We start from the raw sequence: 13,406 nt of genomic DNA on the forward strand, positions 1-13,406 counted from the left end.
TCACCCAGACGACACAGAATGCCGGTCCCCGCACTCAACAGTTGAATTACAAAGTGATACAGGAGTTAACTACTTCAGTAGTTTTGCAACTTGTTCAGGAAGACCAATTTCACTTGCACTTGCACAAGGTTCACTTTTGGTGCCACTTCTGCGAGGGTGCCGGACAGAAAGCAAGAAGTGTGATCGAAAATCTGGTGCGATGAAGAAGTGATCCATCATTCATCATGACTATACTGTATGGCAGGAAGTTGTGTATGTAGTAAGTTATAAGTCTACAATAGCATGGTATAGCAATAAGCTGCACAAACAGCAGTGTAAGTTTCCAGCTAGTTATAGCTAGATACACACATCGTGCTTGTTTGCCTAAGGGCAAATTTTATGTATGAATGCTACGTACAGCCGTAGGTTGGATGTACGGAGGTAATAATTGTGTGAACTTTGTGTGTGTGTGGGGGGGGGGGGGGGGGGGGTTACCCTCCACTCAGCTCAGAGACCCCCCTCTTGAAAATTCCTGGATCCGCCCCTGATAGGTATGTACTGATTGAGTCCCAAGCTATGTTCTCTATTCATTTACTTGAACAATTATCAGTAATGTCATGTACTGCAATGGAGCTGTGTTGATTCAAACATAGTTGGGTAATTAACATATATACTTGTGTGTATGATTGAACAAGAAACCCTTTCAGATATAATCACTCTTTAAGTGATTGGATAACAAAATGCTAAAGAAGGGATTTATATTGATGTTGCACAATCTGACCACTTTTATTTATAAAATTTGGAGCCACCTAAGAATGCAGGTGCTATGAATAGCCACACCAGTATACTCCACATGCATCCTGTGTCACCCAACTTGCCGATGGGTTTCAGGTCATGACCATATTATACTTATCTAAATGGCAGAAACAGTGCATAAGGATTCTCGTGCTTACCATTGCAAGAATTTCCTCAAACCACAATGTGAATTCAATTTAATGTCAGGTATTGTCTCCTTCCTATAATATACTAAATTATCCCTGGTCTTAAAATAAAAAACCCTATTCATTTTTAAGGCCAATTAAGGTGAAGTACTAAAATCCAGGGTTTAACGCTTTATTAAAGAAATAATAAAGTCAATAATTTGCATTATGTAACTAATATAGCCACTATTGCAATAAACACTGCACTGTTGTGCAGTATATGCGTCATCTATAATATCATAACCAATTTCCTGAATACATATAAATAATATTATACTGGACTACTCACCTACCTAACAAAAATCTACCCATGTATTCACAGATTAAAAAACACTGATTAGTAGTTGGCTTCTATGGTTAGACATGCTGTCTTTATCATTTTACATAAGAACAAGCTGTTATAATGGTAAGTGAATTCCCTTTTGTAACATTTCAATAGTTATTTGGTCAAGCACTAATGTGGCTGTAACTTCACTGGTAAACAAAATAACTACTGGTTTCAGTAAGGAAAGCTGTGTTCAATGCTGAAGTAAATGAAGATACCATTGATACAATGATGAGAATCACTGTACAGCACACATTATGTGGGACACTTACAAATAGGGGACCTGAGTGGGCATGGCAAGGGTGTACTTGCAATAATTGCAACACTTGATTGATTGAGATGCAAGCTGGAAAACAATGAATAAATAGGCAAATCACATGGTGTGTAGTTAGCTGGTTTATATGTCGCTATAGCTATACAAAAAATTGCCAGTCATCATGTATAGAGAATCCCATGCACAAACAGACACACTAGGTATAACTAATCTGGTAACTACAACATGATGTGACAAACACACGAAAGGTTAGTTAAATTGATTATATACCTCTATTGCCTTCACAGCAACCAATCAAGGCAGACAAAAGAATAATCACAGTCACAAGTACACCTTGCTTTGCGGAAGTCATTTCTTCTGTCCAGTATATAGTCTATATAGATAGCCAACCTCTCAAAGTGTAGTTATACATAATAAGAAGTCCTTTTTATGTTATCCAATTATTTTTAAAACGGTGGGCGTTAAATACAACACGTGATGTCGCACGAGATGAGAGAGAATTGAGGTGATTTGGCGCGCTATGCCTTTAGTCTCGCCTAGAGTTTCACCCACGGTGTAGCTACGTACCACAAACTGTTTGTATATACTTGATCACTGTAGCTGTGGTCAGGATAAATCTTGCTGTATTTTATCTTATTCTCCCAATTCCGTAAATTTTGCGTTTAAAAGTTCTCCGTAAACCTTCATTTGGTGAAGTGGCAGATTCTAGCACGTTTTTGTCACTGCACTATCTAATTCCCTTGTGAGAAACGACCTAGAACATGTTAGTTGTACTAAGGTCACCAGTTTTGTTTATCCAGTTGCATAGCTGGTCTAGTCTCGTGCCAGACGGCTCCTTTTTTTTCTTGTGTGGGGGCGGAGAAAAAATTTTTCTCCTCCCCCACACAAAAAGATAAAAGTGGTCTGGGCACGAGACTATAGCTGGTCAGCTAAAACCGGCTACAACCATGTAACACTTCAAATTCATTAAGGCGTGCCAGTTGCATTTTGTGAAAGTGACTGTTGACAGTGTTTGTGGACTCAGATCACATTTGTGACCAAATTTTGGAAAATCACCCTTATGGTCGCGCCTGAAACAATTAGAATTCTTGAAACTAGCATAGTGCTGTTAATAGCAGAAAACACTTTTCAAATATTTCAAAATTTTTTCTTGTAATTCAAGGTATCTATAGTTTATTCTACCCTTAAATGGGTAGGAGTTTAACTTAATAATAATGCTGTGTTTCAGAACTAAATATTTAATGTGTCAAATGTGCCCATAAGGGTGATTTTCCAAAATTCAGTCACATTTGACAACTGTAGCTATAACTACATATGTAACTTGTAAGATGCTGAGTAGCTAAATGCATAACTAGCATATGTACCTCTTTTTGACGGATGTCTAGAGATGGTGCTACATGTTTATAGTAAGGTATAAGTGGCTATTCGTATAAAACAGTCATTGCAAATGCTCTTGCAACCTGAGTTATATAGCTGTGTCGCTTTTAATGAAAAGAATTAAAGGAAACTTTATGTTTTATAGGATAGTAAATTGCTCTGAATTTTCAAAAGTTAACACAAATTAGGGGGTCTTACACCGTGACAAGCCACAAGGTTATGATGATTCCTTTAAAATTTTAAAGTTCTCTAAGAATGGCTAATAGCTACTACATAGACCTACATACTACCATACTGCATTCAGGACTAAAAGTTCTTCACTAATACTAGCTAATACTGTATACATAACCATGTATTGCCAGTTGGCAGTTGCATCAGTCCTCAGGTTGTCATGGTGGTTACCTTTGAGGTACAAAACACAGTTGCTTTGGCACAATACTGACACCGGGCTTAAATAAAGATAATATAACACAAACAGGAACTTATAAGTGCTGAAGGTAAGGTGCTTATGAGCTCCCGGTACAAAAAAATGCTACTGTATAAGTAAATATGGCTAGAAATTTTTTTTCACAATTGCGTGCTCTATCTGTCATACATTGTTGACTTTTCCCATACATCTTTGCCATCCCAAAATTTGAAATTGCTATTGCCAAATTGAATTCACCAGGCCTACAAAAATAGGGCATATGTACATAAACTATATACACTGACTCCCTCACACAACAGGTGAGAAAATATGTGAATCATGAGCACTTAACAAATTTTAAGTGCCCAAATGTGCCCTATTTTTGCTGGCCCAGTCACATATCCTCAAATAGTTTGTTACAAGGTCATGGCTACCAGTTGGCTTCAGATAATTTCTTCTCATCACATAGCTATTGCTGTCTAGGATATCTTTCTCCAAACTTTTTGTGTGTCATCTCTATAATAATGTTACTGCATAGACTCATGCATTTCTGTAACTTAGAGCACCTTTTACATTGTTGCAATTCTTAGCTTCTGAGATTGAATTTGGTAACACTTTGCATTTCATGATTATCAATTGGCTTTATTTAAAATTAAATTTTAAGCATCTATTGGTATACAGTGCATAGCTCCGAGTATTATTATATTTTGTAAGTAATGTATGTAGCTACTAGTAAAGCACTATTGGGAAAAACACTAAAAATAAAAAGCAATTTGTAACTGCAGAAAGATTTTTTGATTTTCTGTAGGGGAGGGCTATTTCCTTCTATAGAATCACTTATGGCAAGGAATTCTGGCCTAACTAGTTCCTTAGGAATTTTGTATATACACCCAATAAAGGGATGATGTGCTTTAGTTGTGAAGAATTCTCACCCCCCCCCCTTGTAATATATAGTACTGGTAATAGATAGAACCAATAAAGAGTAGATATCAAGTTATTATCAACACAAATGTCAAGAAGCAGAGGTTTGTTCCAGCTCACATGCTATTATATTTTTTCCATCAAAATCCTTTTGAATGTTCTATTAGAGTATTTTGATTTAGCAGCTTCAATTTAATTCCTACTCCAAGTTATAATTTTGACCACCTCTTATTGAAACTTAGAAAAGATTAGCCCTTTCCCTTTACTCTTTCATATCTTTTCATTGTCTATGCTTAATAAAATGTGATCACACTTGTAGCTCTACTATAGCTTCCTAACTAGCACATAATTGAAAATTCTTAAGAGGGATCTGCAAATTCACCCTTGACAGTCTGTCTTAGAAGACAAATGCACAAAAAGATTGGAATTTTCACCTAGAGTAGGGACCATAGCACATCAATAAAAGGTACTGTAACAAGTTGGAGTAGTCCATGATATTAAATCACCGTAAAACAATAAGAAGTGTTATATCCCTACTGTGCTCAAGATACCATAACAGAAATGCACAGTAGGGATATAACACTTCTTATTGTTTTACTGTGATTTAATATCATGGACTACTCCAACTTGTTTCAGTACTTTTTATCGATGTGCTATGGTCCCTACTCTAGTTGAAAATTCCAAATTTTTCGTGTACTTGTTTGATAACATTTTTTGTAATAGTTTTATTAACCCTTTGGCCTGTCACGAAAAATTTGGACCCTCCTATTTTGGTTCCCCCCCGGTCCAATATATCAAAATATTTGGAACCCCGGAACAAGAATGTTTGAAATATATGGTCCCGCTCTGAAATATTCTATCCCTCCTACAAATTTTATTATTAACACCATTTGCACACATTCAAAGTGGGGGTCTGAATATTTCAGCTGTAATCAATCCCCCTGTCTATATTAACCTTGCCTTTATCCGTTGTATTCAGCTAACTACCCGAGAACCACCCCATGCCAGTCTCTATTTGGAAAAGTGACAAATATGGAACCCCTCTGAAATATTCTATCCTCCTACAAATTTTCTTATTAACACTTTTTGCACGCATTCACAGGGGGATCCAAATATTTCAGCTGCTGCAATAATGATCCCCCTGTCTATGTTGCATTCAGCTAACTACCTGAGCACCACCCCAGTCTCTATTCGGAAGAGACAAATATGGAACCCCTCTGATATATTTTTCCCCTCTACAAATTTTATTAACACCATTTGCATGCATTCAAAGGGGGTCCAGATATTTCAGCTAAAATAATCGATCCCCCGTCTATATCCTCACCATTACCTGTTACATTCGGCTGACCACCCCAGTCTCTATACGGAAAAGTGACAAGCATAATATCATATCAAGTGTATAACTATACTTCATGCAAGCTAGTGTTTGCCACAGAGTAGAGGCTCAGCTGCAGGGAAGCAGGGGAACAAATATATTCATTTTTAAGTAAGTGAGTTTATTTTCCTACAGCTGGTAGCTATATAGCTACTGACTGACTCATATTAATTTCTTTTTGGAAAAGATTTAGGGTATTATTATTATTATTGCCAGTAACTATAGTCTATAATTTAGTCACAACAATGACAAGGTGAATACAAAAGGCTATAGGCCTATAGAAGCAGCACCTATACATGCACAAAACATAGTTAAGTAGCTACAAGAAACTAAACAATTACAAAACTAAACAGTTGCAAATACAGCTGAGACTTAAATACATTACGGTTAAGCAAATTAAGAATAAGGTATACATAAATACAATTCCAAAAGAAAACACTAGCTATTTACATAAACAATTAAGCAATATCTGCAAATGCGATCTTGCAGGGGTAGAAGACAGCAAAAATTAATACTCTTCAAAATCTCAGCAATGATGTGTGGTGATCCAAAATGTCATAGACACATTATGCAGATAAAGAATTTGTGATGAGATATGAGGGAAGGTCAATGTAAGTTAAAGTAACATTAAGATGAGGACTGCTGGACAGTAGGAGGTGATCGTTTATTAGAGATACACAAAAATTCACTTTCGTGGGTTCAAGCTCATTTTCCAGAGCCTACACCAAGGGCGTAGGCAGGGGGGGTTCGGATGGTTCGGACGAACCCCCCTTTCAGAGGCAGAATTTTTTAAAATTAAAAATCACACCAAATCTTACAGCTCTGGAGCTCTCCAGTAGCTACTTTCCCACTGGCACTCTTCTGTACTACTCTTGAGGGTCACATCATATTAATGCTGAACCATTGCAAAACATATCTATTGAATCACGTGATTAAATGCGCACGTGATGCATGGTTGAAATGGCGCGAGTGAAATGGCGAAAGACTGTTAAATGATCGGTTGGGACATATTACAAAGCAGCAGCTTCTAAACTTGAGTGGCCGTGTTATACATGTGTCAGGTTAGCACAAACTGTGAACTGTTGATGTATATTTAATTGATGAATGGTTTGTTTGTTACATGTTGTGGGCACGTGATGTCTCGAACATATTGGAGTACAAGCCAAGTCTGAAGTTATTGACCATCAACAGGAGGACCGGCCTAGAATATGTGACCGGATCTGCGAAAACAGGACATAATTGCGTTTTTCCGAATTCCTGTTTATTGAATATTTATAATCTATGTAGCCAAGTGTATCCACTGGCAAAATTTCAGCTTCATATCCCAAACACTCTGGGAGTTACAGCCCTACAAAGCAGTAACAACAGAAAAATCGATTTCAGTGTACAGCAAGTATAAGGAGAATAAATTACAGGCGCTTACAAAAACGGTTGTAACTTACCAACGGATCGAGGTACAGAGCTAAACTTTTCACCATCGTGTTCGCCATGAACAGGAGAATAAATTACTGGGTACGTTTTTCCTTTACTCACCCTTCTTCACTGCATACAAAGGAAAAATTCATGAAGTAAAATCGATCGCTTCGACATGACGTAAACAAACGCTCATCACTTACGTGTCCTTGGGTCTATTGTAACGAAACACTTTCAAGCAATCCCTACTCCAACGATGTTGAAAGTAATTGGAACAACTTTAAACAAGCTATAAACAATGCAATTACTTCACATATCCCTCAAAAACCAGAAACAACCTCCCATGGATTACCCCTTCTATAAAAAGATTAATGAACCGTCGAACTCGTTTATATCGCAAAGCTAAATCTCTTCAAACTGAAAAGGCTTGGAATGACTACCGTATTCTAAGAAATAAAATCACAAACTGTATTAGAAATGCTCACACCAAATATCAAACTAACCTATTTAACGAAAATGACAAGACAAATCACAAGAATTTCTGGAAATACATAAAGAATATTTGTAAAGACCAACATGGTATACCTCCTTTAAATGAAAATGGTAATACTATCAACAGCTCTAAAGAAAAAGCTACTGTTCTAAACAACAAATTTCAGTCTGTATTTACTCAAGAGAATACCACTGACATACCAAACTGCGACAGCACTCCACATCCTATAATTCCAGATATTGCAGTTTCATGTGATGGTGTACAAAACCTCCTCGAAACTCTAGATCCAAGTAAGGCATCTGGTCCGGACAACATCCCTACCAGGATTCTAAAATTTTGTGCAAAAGAGATTGCTCTAATTCTAACTGTTATCTTTATCCAGTCCCTAACATCTAGACATATACCAAATGATTGGCTAAAAGCCAACATAACACCTGTGTTTAAAAAGGGGGATAGAAGCAACACCAACAATTACCGGCCAATTTCACTAATTTCAGTTTGTTGCAAGATATTAGAACATATTATGTATCACCACATTGCAGAGCACCTCAACACCAACAACATATTAATTGACGAGCAATTTGGCTTTAGAGCAGGTCATTCATGTGAGGCTTAGCTCATATCTGTTGTTGAAGACGTACAATTGGCCATGGACAATACTTCCCAAGTCGATATGATTTTCATTGACTTTAGGAAAGCATTTGATACAGTTCCGCATTGTAGACTCTTAAACAAGCTTTCTCACTATGGGATTCAAGGTACAACTTATGACTGGATAAAGATTTGGCTGACTCAGCGAACACAGCGTGTTGTTGTGAATGGACATGATTCAAATTTTGGGCAAGTTCAGTCAGGTGTTCCCCAAGGAACTGTTCTTGGCCCATTGATGTTTTTGCTCTACATTAATGACATCAAGTGTGGCATCTCATCCCATTTGAAACTTTTGGCAGATGATTGCATATTATATCGAACTATCAATAGTCAGCTAGATCAATTATTATTACAACATGACCTCAACATTATATTAAAGTGGACTGAAACTTGGTTAATGGAATTAAACATTTCTAAGTGTGTGGTACTTACCTGTAGTAGACTAACATCCTCCTCTACTTTCAACTATACTATCAGAAATTACTTTTTGCAGCGAGTTACCCAACACCCTTATTTAGGAATTCTCTTAGACTCAAAAATGTCATTTACACCTCATATCAATCAAGTTATCTCTAAAGCAACAAGGATGCTAAACTTTGTTAAACGTAACCTTTATAGATGTTCTGCAGAAACTAAATGTTTAGCCTACACCAGTATAGTGTGACCACTGTTGGAGTATGGATCGGCAGTATGGGACCCCTACTTGCAGAAGGAGATACAAAGTATAGAAATGGTACAACGACATGCTGCTCGTTGGGTCAAGTCAGACTACCGATATAACAGTAGTGTTACATCTATGTTAGCAGATCTACAATGGCCATCACTTCAACACCGACGATATGTGACTAGATTAAAAGTCTTCTACAACATTGTTTACTCCTCATCAGTCTTAACAGTCCCAAATTATTTCACTAACACCACATATCCCACCCGCCACCACCACCCCTTCCATTTTGAGATTCCGTTTGCTAGAACAGATCATTATAAATTCAGCTATTACCCCAAATCTATCCGCGATTGGAACAATTTACCAACTGACACAATAGAATCCCAATCTCTACAAGTATTTTTAGATAAATTATAACTGACTCTTATCTATGTGATTTGTAATGTTTTTCCTTACCTGAACATATCAGTTTGTAACTGTGTTTTCAGTAATCATAATCATAAACAAAGATTTTCCAACTCCTCTTGAGCAGGTGAATAAGATGATATCCAGGTTTTTATTGTTAGTCCCTTCCTTCACTAAAACCAAGTTGATATTGTGCTACTTTTAATAACCAGGAGCCATGCAGCTAGCTAACTCATCTGGAATTAACTATAGACAGTATATACTACTATGAATTAACCAACTATGTATTACTACTTTACAATAGGGTAGTTTTGGATTGTGCAATAATATTATTAGCTAATTCTCGTATTTCGTAATTCATGAAATATTCGTAATTCGTTCAATTACGTTGCTATTCACTGCTAAGGAAGCGTTTGTTAAACAAACCGCTTTTACCAACATATTACGCACAAAACTATCTTCTAAACTGTTTTATAGTGTGACTAACGTGTTTTCCCCACAAATTCTCTCGACAAAGCCTCAAAGCTACTCTTCATTTTCTTTCGCGTACGTAAGGGATATGCCCCCTTTCAACTCGAAGCGATAGGCTATTCCTGGTAGTGTACGAGGCCTGCACCGTTGTTTTTCAGTTGCTAAATGCCTGAAAACCTCAAGGGGAAGGTAGTTTGAGGAAAGTCACCACACCCGTATTTCAGTCCGCCGAAAAGAAACCACCTCAGAGCAAAGTTCACCGTGCAGAAGTTTAATACAGACTTCATTTCACTTTTACTTCTTACGTAAAAGCTGCTTTTACCGTTGTTAAACGATTTTGCTCACGTGGGTGCGTACGGACAAACATAGATAGGTAGATAGGTACACACACACACACTTTTACGAAAACAATTTCAGTAAACCAGGCGCACGCCCACAGCCGGCCGAAGGGCGGCTGTGGGCGTGCGCCTGGTTTAACAAGGGGTTATAAAAATTTACGGAATTTTTCAATAATACGCAAGTATTTCACCCAATGCTTTATACTGTGAATTTAGGCTTGTGCGATTATGTCCCTTTTTCGCAGATCCGGTCACATATTGTATAGCTGGAAAGAAGTATTGCCAACTAAGGGACTCGACTGTGGAGGGCTTCCGTGTGCTACGACTGAGGTTGAAGTTGGCTGTCAGTATGCTGTCTGGAAGTGAAGATTAGTTAGTTTTACAATAGGTTTATAGTTTCTATAAGCTGCATAAACAGCAGTGTGTAGGTTCTAGCTAGTTAGATGCACAAACAGCACCTTTTATTGTTATTGCCTAAGGACGCATTTTGTGTATGCATCATTTTCGACCCAACATGGTCTAGGGGAAGCACCCAGGCCTTCCCCTTGAGACATTCCACTTTAAACCGAACCCCCTTCAAAAAAGTCCTGGCTACGCCGCTGTACACCATTCAGATACACAGTTTAAATCTTGTTAAAATGCAGTGTTGGGAATAACGCGTTACGTAATATTACTTTTGTGATAACTAAGTAATATAACGAAATACGCTATAAAAACAGGTACAGGGGATTTCAGTTTCGTTTGAAAATAAGTGTGTTGTGTTAGATAGCGAATCCTCAAGTCCAGTACCGGTGCTTTCTGGAGTACCACAAGGCACAGTGCTCGGACCATTAATGTTTCTGTTGTACATTAATGACATTACTAAAGATATCAACTCACCACTCCGCTTGTTTGCTGATGATTGTCTACTTTACAGAGTTATTAACAGTGCAGAAGACGCCAACATGCTTCAAGAAGACCTGAATAGGTTATCAGAATGGGCAAACACCTGGCAACTTAGATTCAATGTTAGTAAATGTACTGTCATACATTGTACAAGATCCTTGACACCATTCAATCACGTCTATACCCTCAATAATCACGTCTTAAATCTATCTGATCAACATACTTACTTGGGAGTAATCCTTAATACATCACTATCTTGGTCACCACACATTTCTAGTATTGTTACTAAAGCATCTAAAACACTTAATTTCCTGAAACGTAACTTAAACAAATGTTCAGAACAAGTTAAAGAATCTGCTTATCTAACAATGGTCAGGCCACAACTAGAATATGCATCTGACGTCTGGGACCCTCACCAAACTGGAGATATTGTAGAGCTAGAAAAAATACAACGAAGAGCAGCACGCTGGGTAATGAATGATTATGGTAGACTTAGTTCTGTCACCTCAATGTTAAATCAGCTTTCATGGCCAACTCTCCAGATTCGCCGCAAATTATCTCGACTACAAACTTTACACAAAATTTTTAACCAACAAATATCACTTATAATTCCTCCATACTACCTACCAACATCACGATCCACGAGACAGTACCATCCACTGCACTACATCTTACCACATGTATCTACCACAGCACACCAAAATAGTTATTTTTCAAGAACAATTAATGATTGGAACTCCTTACCAGTAGATCTTGTTGAAGTTGCAGATGCTGACATTTTTAGAACTGGACTACAATCATTATTGTAATTGTGTTACATGTATTCGGGCAAATCTGAGCACACCAGCAGGGCTGACTGCTCAGTAATAATAATGACAGTTTGCGTGATGACGTCATAGCATTTAAATATTTTACTACGCGTTATCGTCATGTCATCAGAGCCCAATAGAAAAGCGCCCTATGCAGCTGACTTAAGATGGAAAGTGGTGTACCAGAAGCTGGCACAAGATTCGACACATGCTCATTGACCTTAACATTCCCAGCTTAGAACACCGCAGACAAGTATCTAGTATCACCCTCCTCTACAAAATTGTTCATAATCTCATTGATATATCCCCAGTTGATTTAATCCCCGTCACTTCTAACACCAGAGGACATGATCAAAGATTTCATCATATCTATGCAAGGACCAATCAGTACAGTAATTCATTCTTCCCTAGATCAATTAGACTGTGGAATTCACTCCCACCTGACCTAATCCAACAACAATCATTACAAATTTTTAAGTACCAACTGAAATTATTATTACTTTCCCCTACCAATCAGTAATCCCATAATCAATCATATTGTAAAACATTTTGTATGCATGTTTCATATGTGCGTTAATCCTCAAACTGAGGCTGCACATTTTTGGAAAATAAAATAAAATAAAATAGACACCAAACAGAATAGCACGTAATTTTACTGTTTCGATTGGAACTGTTCATAATGTTTTAAAGTGCTTCACATTAACTGGAGAAGTTGCTGCTAAAGCTCAAGGTACACGCTTTGGATCTAGAAAGTTAAGTGTCAGGGAAGAATTGTTTGTGATAAGCCTGGTGTTGGAGAGACCGTCTATTTATTTGCAAGAAGTTTGCGAAGAAGTTTCAGCTCAGATTGGAGTTATGATTTCAGTACCTACTGTCTGCCGATTACTGAAACGACATGGCCTGACTCGTAAGAAAATTAGACAGATCGCCCTTCAAAGAAATATGCTGTATCGTGCTGAGTTCATGGCAGAAATATTACAATACAAAAAGGAGCAGTTAGTGTGGGTAGATGAGATGGGGGCTAACAGAAGGGATGGTATCAGGAAAAATGGGTATGCAATCATAGGGGAAACTCCTGCTTTTCACAGATTGCTGGAACGAGGACAGAGGATTACTGCTATGGCAGCATTAACAGTTGATGGTGTCCTTACAGTTCAATGTACTAACAGCACTGTAAATGCAGACACATTTTATGATTTTGCAAGGAGTTATCTCATACCAAACATGCACCAGTATGACGGAATAGCACCCAACTCAGTTGTGGTACTTGACAACTGTTCTATTCACCATGTAAGTGAAGTGGTGGATCTTTTTGAACAGGCAGAAATAATGGTTATATTCTTACCACCATACAGTCCTGATTTTAATCCTATTGAAAGTGCCTTTAGTTTTGTGAAAAGTTATCTTAAGAAGCATGATGGTATTATTGCAGGTATGAGTGATGTCACTCCTTTGATCAAAGATGCTTTTGACATCACCAGTGAACTAGCTCAATCATGGATTAAAGATTGTGGATATTAATTTTAACATGAAAATTGTACAGTACACAAAGTTGTATACAGTACATCATATTTTTAAAATCAAATTTTGTATTACTTGTCACTGTAAAGTCAGTAGTCATTTAGTATCACGGATGT

The 13,406-nt window shown here is 37.5% G+C and overlaps 1 protein-coding gene and 1 long non-coding RNA gene across 6 annotated transcripts in view; both read right to left on the bottom strand.

Annotated features, from left to right (window-relative positions):
* LOC136261137 (uncharacterized) overlaps nt 1-13,406 on the bottom strand; it is a 258,251-nt gene that overhangs the window by 65,356 nt on the left and 179,489 nt on the right. The window lies entirely within an intron of this gene.
* LOC136249559 (uncharacterized) lies at nt 10,832-11,828 on the bottom strand. 5 transcript variants are annotated; one of them, XR_010698267.1, is made up of 5 exons: nt 11,705-11,828; nt 11,588-11,644; nt 11,466-11,530; nt 11,188-11,397; nt 10,832-11,138 (listed from the first exon to the last, which is right to left on the bottom strand). It is a non-coding gene; the product is annotated as an uncharacterized lncRNA (long non-coding RNA). The 5 variants fall into 5 exon arrangements; XR_010698266.1 differs by having other exon boundaries at nt 11,466-11,523; nt 11,588-11,828; XR_010698265.1 differs by having other exon boundaries at nt 11,588-11,828.

This window comes from Dysidea avara, chromosome 1, assembly GCF_963678975.1.
Source record: "Dysidea avara chromosome 1, odDysAvar1.4, whole genome shotgun sequence".
Lineage (NCBI taxonomy): Eukaryota > Metazoa > Porifera > Demospongiae > Dictyoceratida > Dysideidae > Dysidea > Dysidea avara.